Raw genomic sequence first — 10935 nt, forward strand, 5'->3', positions numbered from 1 at the left:
AGAAAAAAAAAAAAAAAACAGAAAAAGAAAAAAAAAAAAAAAGAAAAAGATCTTCCGGCTTGCTGTCGCAGAGCTGAGCTGGCTCCGTCTAAATTAGAGACTTAGTCAAAAAAATCAACTTCAATTCACCTCCTACTTTGGCTTCCATTTTCCATGCGCTTCTAAATTATAGTTTCAGCGCCTCACATCTAGAACTCCTATCCTACTTGTTTAGGAGGTGGGTTGGAGTTGGGTTTTAATTTGAGCCCCTACTTTTTTTATCATAGCATGTAAATAAAATTTTAAGGGCTTAATTTAGGGAGGCTGGAGTTGCTCTAAATCTCAACCCCAGGCTTGATTCTATATTAACTGAATTGTTCCATACTTATACACTCAATCCTAACAAATCTCACTGCTATTTTTAAGGACGTAACAAAGTAATTCTCCTAAATACTTAATTTTCCTAAATACTTGGACCAACTAACTGATACACGTTACCTACCCATAACATCTCTCCCTCCCTCGAGAAATAGCTCGTCCTCGAGCTGAAAGTCCGAGAAGTGAGCCTTGAAGTCGTCGACACCCTTCCATGTCGTGTCAGAAATTGGCTATGTTGGTCCACTGGATGAGCACGTGCCACACACCTCGGTGAAGCTAGGTGCGCACTACACGCGACGGCTAGTGCAGCAGACGCCCATTGTGAAGAGGAGGTAGGGCCGGTGGTGTTGACGACAGCTGTCCCCGGAATGGCTTGAGAACACCCACATGAAACACATTATGTATGTGGGCGCGCTCAGGGAGATGAATCATGTATGCGACTGGACCAATGCGCTTAGTGACCTGGAATGGCCTAGCGTATCGCGGGCTCAACATCCCGTAATCCGGGCACCAATGAACTCCAGCGGCCGATGCTTGGCGTCATAGTACTTTTGGCGTAAGCTTGTGCTTGGAGAAGGCGATCCCACACCTCGGCGATGAAGGCGTCGCGGTCCCGGAGAAGAGCATCCACTGTCTCCGTGGCCATAAACCCAACTGCGTATTCAAGAGAAGGCCGCCCAAAGACCACCTCGAATGGCGTCGCTCGCAGCGCCGAGTGGTAGGAGGTATTATAGAAGTATTCCGTCCATGGGAGCCATTGTAGCCATTTGCGTGGGCGATCACCAGTAAGGCACCTGAGATACATAGCAATAATCTTGTTAACAATTTTTGACTGGTAGTCTGTTTGCGGGTGGAATGTCATGCTCATCTGGAGCTGCACGCTCGCCATCTTGAAGAGGTCCCACCATACATGACCTGTGAACATAAGGTCACGATCACTGACGATGAACACTAGAAAACCATGAAGACGGATGATGGCGTTGAAGAACTCCTTGGCCACTGTTGCTGCTGTATATGGGTGGCTTAACATAATGAACTGAGCTTGCTTCGAGAAACGATCAACCACCATCAAGATCACGCTCTTGCCGTTGACGCGTGGCAGCCCCTCGATGAAGTCGAGCGAGATATCCGCCCAGACCTGAGAGGGCACCTTGAGGGGCTGAAGGAGGATGGCCTTATGTAGCTCCTCAGTTTTGTTCCGCTAACACACAACACACGTGCTAACCAGGTCCTGTACCAACTGGCGATTGTGGTCGATGAAGAAGTCGTGGCATAGCCGTTGTAGCGTCTTCTAGATGCCTCCGTGACCGCCATGGGCCAGCTGCAGGACTGCTGGCAGCACTATAGATGACGTCGGCATGACAACACAGGTGTTGTGAAGCACCAAACCGTCGACGATGCGCCACGGGTCGCCCAGCTCAACCGTGACTCCATCGTGTTAAGCACGTAGTGCCGGGTTCTCCTAGAGTTCACGGCGTGGGTCGTTGTACAACTAGAATGACGGCATGCTGATCGCAGCAAGGGACGCATCACCCCCCCCCCCCAACGAGACAGAGCATCGGCGACCGTATTGAGCTGACCTAGGCGATACTCCACACTAAAATTATAACCAAATAACTTGCTTACCCACTAATGCTGTGGCACGGTGGAAAGGCGTTGATCGAGCATGAACTTGAGAGCGTAGTGGTCAGTTCGAACAACAAATGAACGGCCCCAAAGATAGAGGCGCCAATGGCGCACCACCTGCACCAGTCCAATGAGCTCGCGCTCATAAGCCGCAAGCTTCATATGTCGTGTTGCAAACGGGCGGCTGAAGAAGGCGAGCGCACCATCACCCTGGTGTAGGACTGCACCGAACCCTAAATCAGAGGCATCACAGTTGATGGTGAAGGGTTTGGTGAACTTTGGCAGCTGTAAAACTGGTGCACCGGACAGAGCCCGTTTGAGGGATTCGAATGTCGTTGTTGCTACCGAAGACCACAGGAACCCATCCTTCTTGAGCAGCTGAGTTAGTGGGGCTGCTATGGTGCCATAGTCCTTGATGAACTAGCCAGCCAGCCCCAAAAATCCGTGGAGGCTGCGCACTGATCGTGGCTGTGGCTAGGTGGTGATTGCTGCCACCTTGTCCTGATCCATGGCAACTCCGTCCGCTGAAATAACATAACCGAGGTACCGGATAGTCGGCTGAGCGAAGGAGCACTTGCTGCGTTTAAGACGAAGCTGGTGAACACGGAGAGCAGACAGAACGGTGTTCACGTGCTGCAAATGGGAGGGAAGGTTTGTAAATGAGGATATCGTCAAAGAACACAAGCACAAACTTTCGAAGGCATGGCGGAGCACAACATTCATCAAACTCTAGAACGTGGCCGGCGTATTCGTCAAGCCGAATGGCATCACCCAAGGTTTTGGGATTCATTTTTGAAAATATTTCGGAGCTCACCGAATTAGGCGAAATTCAGAAAATTCAGACCGGTTTCCACGAAAATTTTGAATGAAATTTGACTAAATTTAAATAAATTTGTCCCAAATAGCCAAACATGGCCGTGTGCACTAAGAGGATGAGCCTGCATGGCTGCCACCGATGATTTCAGTCCTCGAGCCTCCGCTGCTGCAAACTGACTTGGAGCTTCACGAGCATGGCTTGTAGACGAGTTCATACTCTTTGAAATTGGAAGATGTTCACACTGGGCTGCACTGCATCGGAGCAGTAGGGGATTTTAGGAAGAAGAAACGATGGAGAGCAAGGGGCACGAGCATGGTGAGGAGCTGCGAGATCTGAAATTCTGAACAGCCAGCCGCCATCAGCTGTGAGAGATGGGGGAAAAATGAAAGGAACTAGGGTTTCTGAAATGGGCTTCACGTTTGTATACCATGGGTGGTATTCATAGGCTGTTTTGGACATTATGATAGGTTGTAAATTTGAATTGGGCCAAAATTATTTGATCAAATTGGTTTTATTTCGGGCCTCACCGAAATGGACGAAATTAAGTGAAATTCGGGCTTCTTGGGCCGAATCCCAGAACCATGGCATCACCAAGAACTCGAAGTGGCCCTCATTTGTTTGGAACTCTGTTTTCTCATTGGCAGTTGCGTTCATTTGAACCTGATGGTACTCAGAGCGCAAATCCAGCTTAGTAAAGAATCTGGCGCCCTTCAATTCATCTAATAGTTCTTCAACCACAGGGATGGGAAACTTGTTCTTGATTGTCTGCTGATTTAGTGTGTGGTAATCCATGCAAAACCTCTGGGAGCCATCGTGCTTCTTCACTAGGAGCACCAACGCCGAAAACACCATGCCCTACTGCAGCATGGTGGCACACTGCTTTTCTAATTCGTCTTTCTAGAGCTGAGGGTAGCGATAGGGACGAACTGCCACATGAGTTGTGTTAGGGCAGTAGATGAATGCTGTGGTCACAGTTCCTTGCTGGTGGCAGTCCTTGTGGCTTGGCAAACACATCCTCAAGTCCAGCAGCTTCGGCTCGTTGTGGATGGCGTGGAGGCGGCACGTCGACTCGACATCATGGCGGGTGGAGCCAATGCCCCGCCAGAACACGCGGCGGTTGTCACATGTGAAGGCCATGCAGAGGTTGTCGAAATCCTAGAGGATCAGCCCCAGGGTGCAGAGGAACGAGACGTCGAGGACTATGTCCCATTTATCGAGTGGGATTGAGTAGCAGTCCACTGTGAAGAACTCATCAGCAATGTGAATGCCCACATCGTGAGCCAGACCGCAACAGGCAACATGGTCACCATTGGCGACAATGACGCCCATGCCTAGACAGGGTCCATGCCTAGACAGGGTGTGAAGTGCGAACTATAGGCCGACACGGTGAGCGACTTCGCCGCAAATGAAATTATGAGTCGATCCAGAGTCTAGGAGGGCGATGAACTACTCATTGCCGATGGTGACATAGATCTGCATAGTATCGAGTGCATATGCTAGCAATGGCGCCAAGGGAGATCACAGCCAGGTGCTGATCTAGCGGTGCTGAGGCAACTGACTCCTTTGCTTTCTTATCATCATCATCATCAGGTTCTTCGATAATGTAATATGCAGCCTCTAAATAAAAGAGACGTGCACACTTATGGCCTTGGTCGTAGGGCTCATCGCAATTGTAATAGAGACCCCATTTATGGTGCTCTGCCATCTTTGCTGGTGACAACCTCTTGAAAGGCCGCGGTGTGGACGTGCTCTGCCATCTTTGCTGGTGACAACCTCTTGAAAGGCCGCGGTGTGGACGATGCATCTGTTGATGATGAAGACCCGATGCTCGGTAGCATCGGCACCGAGCCCACCGCGGCGTGACGAGAGGCCCGGGGCGTTGGAAGGGCAAGCTATGTGGTGGTGTTGCGACGCTCATAAGCGCGCACCAAGCGCATAGCCTGCTGTAGGTCCCGAGGGTCGTGGAGCTCAACATCGATTCGGATGTGCTCCGGCAAAGCCACCCGTGAATAGCTGCGCTTGCTACGCAGATTGCTGGCATGGGCAGCCCAGCGGCGGTGGCCCGCCCCCCTTGCATGCCTACCCACAGTACAGACTTTGAACACCATCAAGCAAATTCACCCTACCATTTCCATTCAACCAAAGAGTGGTAAGCCATAATCCAAATCTACAGTTGGTCATAAAGATATTGTCCCCAAGAGCACACATTCATTTGGGCATTTACGATGTATTCTATCTATATTCAAATAGAATAACGCAATACAGTCAACAGAAGTAAACGCAGGCAGACAACAGAGTTTTCAGGCTTTTTATGTCCTGCAAGCCCAAGCCGATCATCCTGATTTATCGATTCCCTTGAAGGCCTCCGGCAATGGCAGGAGCAGATCCCTCCCACCCCTCACAATATACTGCAACACATACCATGCAAAATCAGCAGCTATTGTATTTGCACAAACTAATCAAAGGTCATATTTAAACCCCAAGCCATGGTCAAATGTTACACATCAAGAAGCAACAAATTACAAAAAGAGAGGAGACAGGGATAACAAGAAACCCATTGATTCGCTTCGCTGAAATTTAGCTGCTGATGCTTCTGATAGGAAAACACTGTTTCTTCGCTGAAAAGTAGTGTTGAAGTAGTTTATTTGATAGTTTCTGCATTGCATCCCAGATTAAAATGATAATGTCTATATCTTTTCTCTAAAGATAGCCCTTGCACCCAACAGTAATCAAGTACTAACATTGAATAAACAACCAAATATTCATAGGTAAGGCAGTATTTAACGGATCAAGAAAAAATAAACCTTTCATGAATTTTGATATTCTGCTCAAAAGAGACAATTGGATTTTTGCCACTCCCAACAAAGTAGGTAGATGGATATTGATGAGAATCATTTTTTGCACTCAAGAAAAGACCAACATAAGTAGCAGATGAATCTGCTTTCTCCACTTCAGTACTTATGCAAAACAAAGACAGTCTACAGGCATCTCAAAATAAAGACAGTGGTGGATGCATATTGACAAGGAGAAGAGATTCTTAACAGTAGTTCAAGCATTCACATCATGGACAGGATGACAGGAGAAGAACATATACCAGAGTCCTAAAACGGGCCGCTACCGCTGCAGGCATCGGTTTACAAGCCAACCTTCTTTTGGCCTTCCACCTCATGCCAATCCACAAGTTCAGACTGACCCATAGCTACAGTGACAAGGGATGGTGATGAGGACGGAAATCGAGGCACATAATCTAAATGGGAGAATGAAGTTCTCAGCAAATTGATTGAAAAGATTAGGATGTAACAAGTGCATCTTTTGCTGATATCCTCTGAATAATTAAAAAAATGAAGAAAAATTGTTGAGGCGTGAAAAGCAGATCCACATGATAGGTGTAGACAACACATACAAAACCAAAAGGTATGGGGAGGAGATAGACATATCAAAAGATAACACAAATATAGGACTATAGGTGTTCTGTAAACAACTAACACATGTGATTCATTTGTTCTATGCGCCAATGTTTTCAAGACGGCTGGTCGTGTCTGGACACCGGGGGACCGTCCAGGTCGTCCAGAACGATTAGTCGTCCTCCAGGACGATAAATCGACCCTGGACGAGTCCCCTGGACGTCCTGGTCGTCCCCTACACATATGGGGACTGATATATACCACATATATTATGTAGCTATATACAATACACATTATACCAAATATATATACATGTTCTAGGCTCTAGAGTCTAGATAGGTCAGCTGGCCACTTACCTGGCTGCTGGTGCTGGACGGGAGGAGAGGAGAGGAATGAATGTGTTGTGCTGAAATGAGTGAGGGGTAGACAACATAAACCCTAATGGGCTTAGGCCAAAATATAAGGCAGCTAGCTAGGCCCAAACTCTGAGATGCAGCCCATCTACTGACTGGACTATCTTCTGACTGGACGCCAGACAACCTGGACGGACGATTAATCGCAATTGGACGACGACTAATCGGACGACCAGTTTCCTGGTCGTTCTGGCCAAGTCGGAGGCCCTGGTCGAGTACCTCCAACCGTCCAGGACGATTAGTCGCGATTAATCGCGATTAATCGGACGTCTTGAAAACACTGCTATGCGCTCAGAGAAAAAGATTCTCAGCTCAGGACAAAAGAATGCAAAATACTTGAGCTTCTGTTCGAAAAAAAACCAAAACAATTGTAAAGCTCAAAATGCACATCGTCGTAACCAACCATTATTTTCTAATGTTATTGAGAAACCATTATCCAGTCTCAACCCTTCCTCCTTGACTGGAAGTTGCTATTCTTTACTGGCACAAGTGTTTCATTTTGAGATGTGCATTGACAAATTGCCTATAATTTTTCATTTTCATATATGATTATTTGTTGAGAAAAAATGTGTTATTTTTTTACCAAGTACTCATTGGTAACTTGGAGGAGCACAAGCAAGAAGTCATTATCTCGAATACAGAGATAGTGCACTAAGCCAAAAGTTAGAGACCTCCAAGTTTCCATATTAACCAAAGCAGCAAATTTTCATACTGCAAGTATCATAATTTAGATTCTGAAATAGAGTTCCCAATTGCAGAAAAAACACACAGACAGAAATTGAGCTCATTTTTAAATCTTGTTGCTACACACCCCTGCTATGACAATAAAAACTACAATGATTTGCCTCATATGACCGGAGCTTGCTTTTAGAGAAATAACTTGCTCTGTTACCTATCATCTCCTCACAACCTTTATCAAATGTGGATTTAAATCATCTCTTCACATCACGCACCACCTGTGGATTTAAATCAGAGCAGCCCTTGGCAGATGGAAGTCTGAACTATAGAATTACCTTAGAGCAGGGAAATCATTAACATGCATGTATGCGTATAAAGCTTGTGGAAAGACAGCTGTTTAATGAGGGATATTCATTGCTGAAAATCCATACAGATGAAAGGGAACAATATGATGCTTTAATACATTCATATGGACAGATTGACTCTCAAGATTCGTACTGAAGCATCAAAACAGAAAATGTGATGTTATCAACTGAAGGCACACATATAAAGAACTAAATAAAGGTTGAACATGAAGTTGTTATCAAATGAACCAAGCCTTCAGCTGGAGTTCCAAACTATAGCATCTTGTTTTCATTCAGCATGCCAGGGCTTCCTTCTCTGATTCAAACCATTGATCAAAAGGGTCATCTCCTGAGGAATCATGGATGTGCTCTGACAGGTCACTGATATCCTCGCCACAGTAAACATCTTGATAATCTCTAGCATCATGTACAAAATGAAACTTAACATGTCGAGAAGCCATGCTCCTGACTTGTAGTTGCCTTTCCTGATCCTCAATCCATTCCTTGGTCGTCCCAGGTTCACAATGGTAGTTTCTAAAGACTCTGAACTTCATTAACTCTAGCAGCCGGGCATTTCGAACAAAGAATTGGGCAAACTTGACATGTGGTCTTATGCCATCATATCCATCTATTGCTACCATTTTAAGATGATGCTCAAGGCACTCGATAGGATTTTGTTTATCATAGCTTGCAGCACTTCTGTATCCTTGTGATGCCTGAATAGCGTTAACAGAACAAATGAATGATTGTTTATTTTTGATAGCCATGAGAAATAAGCATTGATGCAACATAAATTGGTAAAGCATAAGCAACAAGCCCTTTTAGTTAGCGAAGAGTGATTAAGCCAAAAGCAACAGGAACTGCAAAACTTTTAGCAGCAAGCACGGAACATGTAGATGAGACTATGATGAAACAAAAATTGAAGTTGAGAAGAGCTCACCGAGATGTATAGCTTTTCCAAGCATGGAAAACACTTCAAATAGTTGCTGACGACATCGATGGAATCTGCATCTTCCAGAGCCAAAATCTTGACGGTTCTCAGTGTCGTTGCCAGCACAACGGCCTGCATCAGCAAACGCTTCTCCATGATAACATCGTCAGGTCTCACACGGTTGACACGGCGGATGGTCGGTTGAAAGACGGTGCCGCCAATCACCAACTTGGAGATGCTGTAGGACAGGGATCCCAGGACCCTGAGTCTGGGAGCGCTGAGCACTAGTAGCTGGAAAGATTCAGCAGTAGCCGCGCGGCGGCAGGGGACCAACTTCTCTAGGAGAGGGGCATCCTCGATGATAACCTGCCACGTCGTCACCCTCACCCTCATATTTTCGTAGTCCAAGCCGTAGAACTCGTAGTCGAAGCAGTACGAGGCATAGTCGTTGGTTGTGGATGAATCTGCAGGTGAAATGGCGAAGCTTGTAATGGTGGGTGAGTTGATCCGGACTGTGGCGAAGCCGGTGCAGCCGTCGAGGACGAGGGTTCTGAGCACAGGGCAGCCGGCGAGCAACCCGTGGAGCGTGTCTTCCGAGATGTCCACGCAGCAGAACGAGATGAGCTCGAGGTGCGGGAGCCGGAGCGCCGCCACGGCACCGGCGGAGGGGAAGGTGTGGTAGCCGATCTTTAGGAGGCGCAGCGTGGGAGCGAACTGGAACAGTGCCCGCTCCGGCAGTACTCTCGTGTTGTCCCGCCGCGGCAGTGCTCTCGTGTCTTCCAGCCCGGAAGAGTACCCTGCCTCGATCCCGAGCTCCTGGAGACCGATGAGGACGGGGCACTGGAGCCAGCGGTTGTAGGACTCGCCGTCGTCGTACGGCCAGTCGACTTTGAGGCGGCGGCCGGGGCCAGGGTGGGCCGCGAGGATTCCGGACACGAGGCGCTTGTAGTCGTTGTAGGAGTTTGAGGATCGGAGATCGAGGTTGAGCGGGGAGGAGCGCCAGATGTGGCGCCACCTGGTGGAGAGGACCTGGACGCGGACGGCGTCGGCGGTGGGGAGGCGGGTGACGATCTCGCCGAGGACGCCGTCGGGGAGGACGCTGATCAGGTCCTCGCCGCCATCCATGGCTTCCACCGAGATCTCGTCGCCGTATCTGCGCAGCAAGTTGTTATTGCGGGCGGCGGCCAAGGCCCATGGGCCAACTAGGTTTCGGCACCGGTGGCCCCCCTAGTAGTAGGTATATATGAGTTTGTAAAGCATTGTTTAGTTTCCAAAAAATTTTGCAAAATTTTCAGATTCTCCGTCACATCGAATCTTTAAATGTATACATAAAGTATTAAACATAGACGAAAATAAAAACTAATTATACAGTTTGGTCAGAATTGACGAGACGAATCTTTTGAGCCTAGTTAGTTCATAATTGGACATTTGTCAAATACAAACGAAATTGATACTATTCACATTTTGCAAAATATTTTGTAAGTAAACAAGGCCCTAGGGCTTGTTTAGTTTCTCGTAGAATGCAAAATGTAAAATACCAACTATTTTACAACGATGAAATATAAAATATTAAAATTGTTAGTGTTATGTTTATCTTTCCCTAATATATAATTATAAAAATTTCAGTCCACCATATTTTATATGTCCACCAGTCTAAAGATTAATTAAACGATGCTCCTCTCGTTCGGATCTGGTTTCCTATTATTTTTAGCTTATTTTTTATTTATGGCACGAAGTTATGAGCTAAATCTAACTCTGAAGCTTAACACGAGTTTAAACCAATTTTAGACCGAAACAAGCGATTAGTTGGGCTTGACCAAAATCTAAAACGACTAGAAATTTTACCTTTTTATTATTAGAGAAGAAGAAGAAGAAACTATAGGACTTTGATTTTTCTTTTGCCTCCAGTTGATATCTATATCTATCTATAAAGAGCCAAAATTTTAGGTCTTGTTTAGTTTCGAAAAATTTTTGGATTTCAGTACTGTAGCATTTTCGTTTTTATTTGACAAACATTGTCCAATTATGGACTAATTAAGCTCAAAAGATTCATCTTTTGATTTACAGATAAACTGTACAATTAGTTTTTATTTTTGTCTACATTTAATACTTCATGTATATGCCGCAAGATTCGATGTGACACGGAATCTTGAAAAGTTTTTGGTTTTGGGGTGAACTAAACATGGCCTTAGTCTACCAATACAATTTTTTCTGCCACCATGTCCGATCTCTCCGCGCCCAGTTCAAATCCAGTCCACGTATATAGAATTCTTTAAGTCATCTAGTCTAGGACAATCCAAATCCAGTCCGCCACTATTCCCTATAGGACAATCCAAATCCAGTCCGTATACGTATATATAGAATT

At 46.2% G+C, this 10935-nt stretch overlaps 1 pseudogene; it reads right to left on the reverse strand.

Annotated features, from left to right (window-relative positions):
• On the reverse strand, positions 7690–9767 carry LOC8057284 (annotated as a pseudogene).

This window comes from Sorghum bicolor, chromosome 2, assembly GCF_000003195.3.
Source record: "Sorghum bicolor cultivar BTx623 chromosome 2, Sorghum_bicolor_NCBIv3, whole genome shotgun sequence".
Classification (NCBI taxonomy): Eukaryota; Viridiplantae; Streptophyta; class Magnoliopsida; order Poales; family Poaceae; genus Sorghum; species Sorghum bicolor.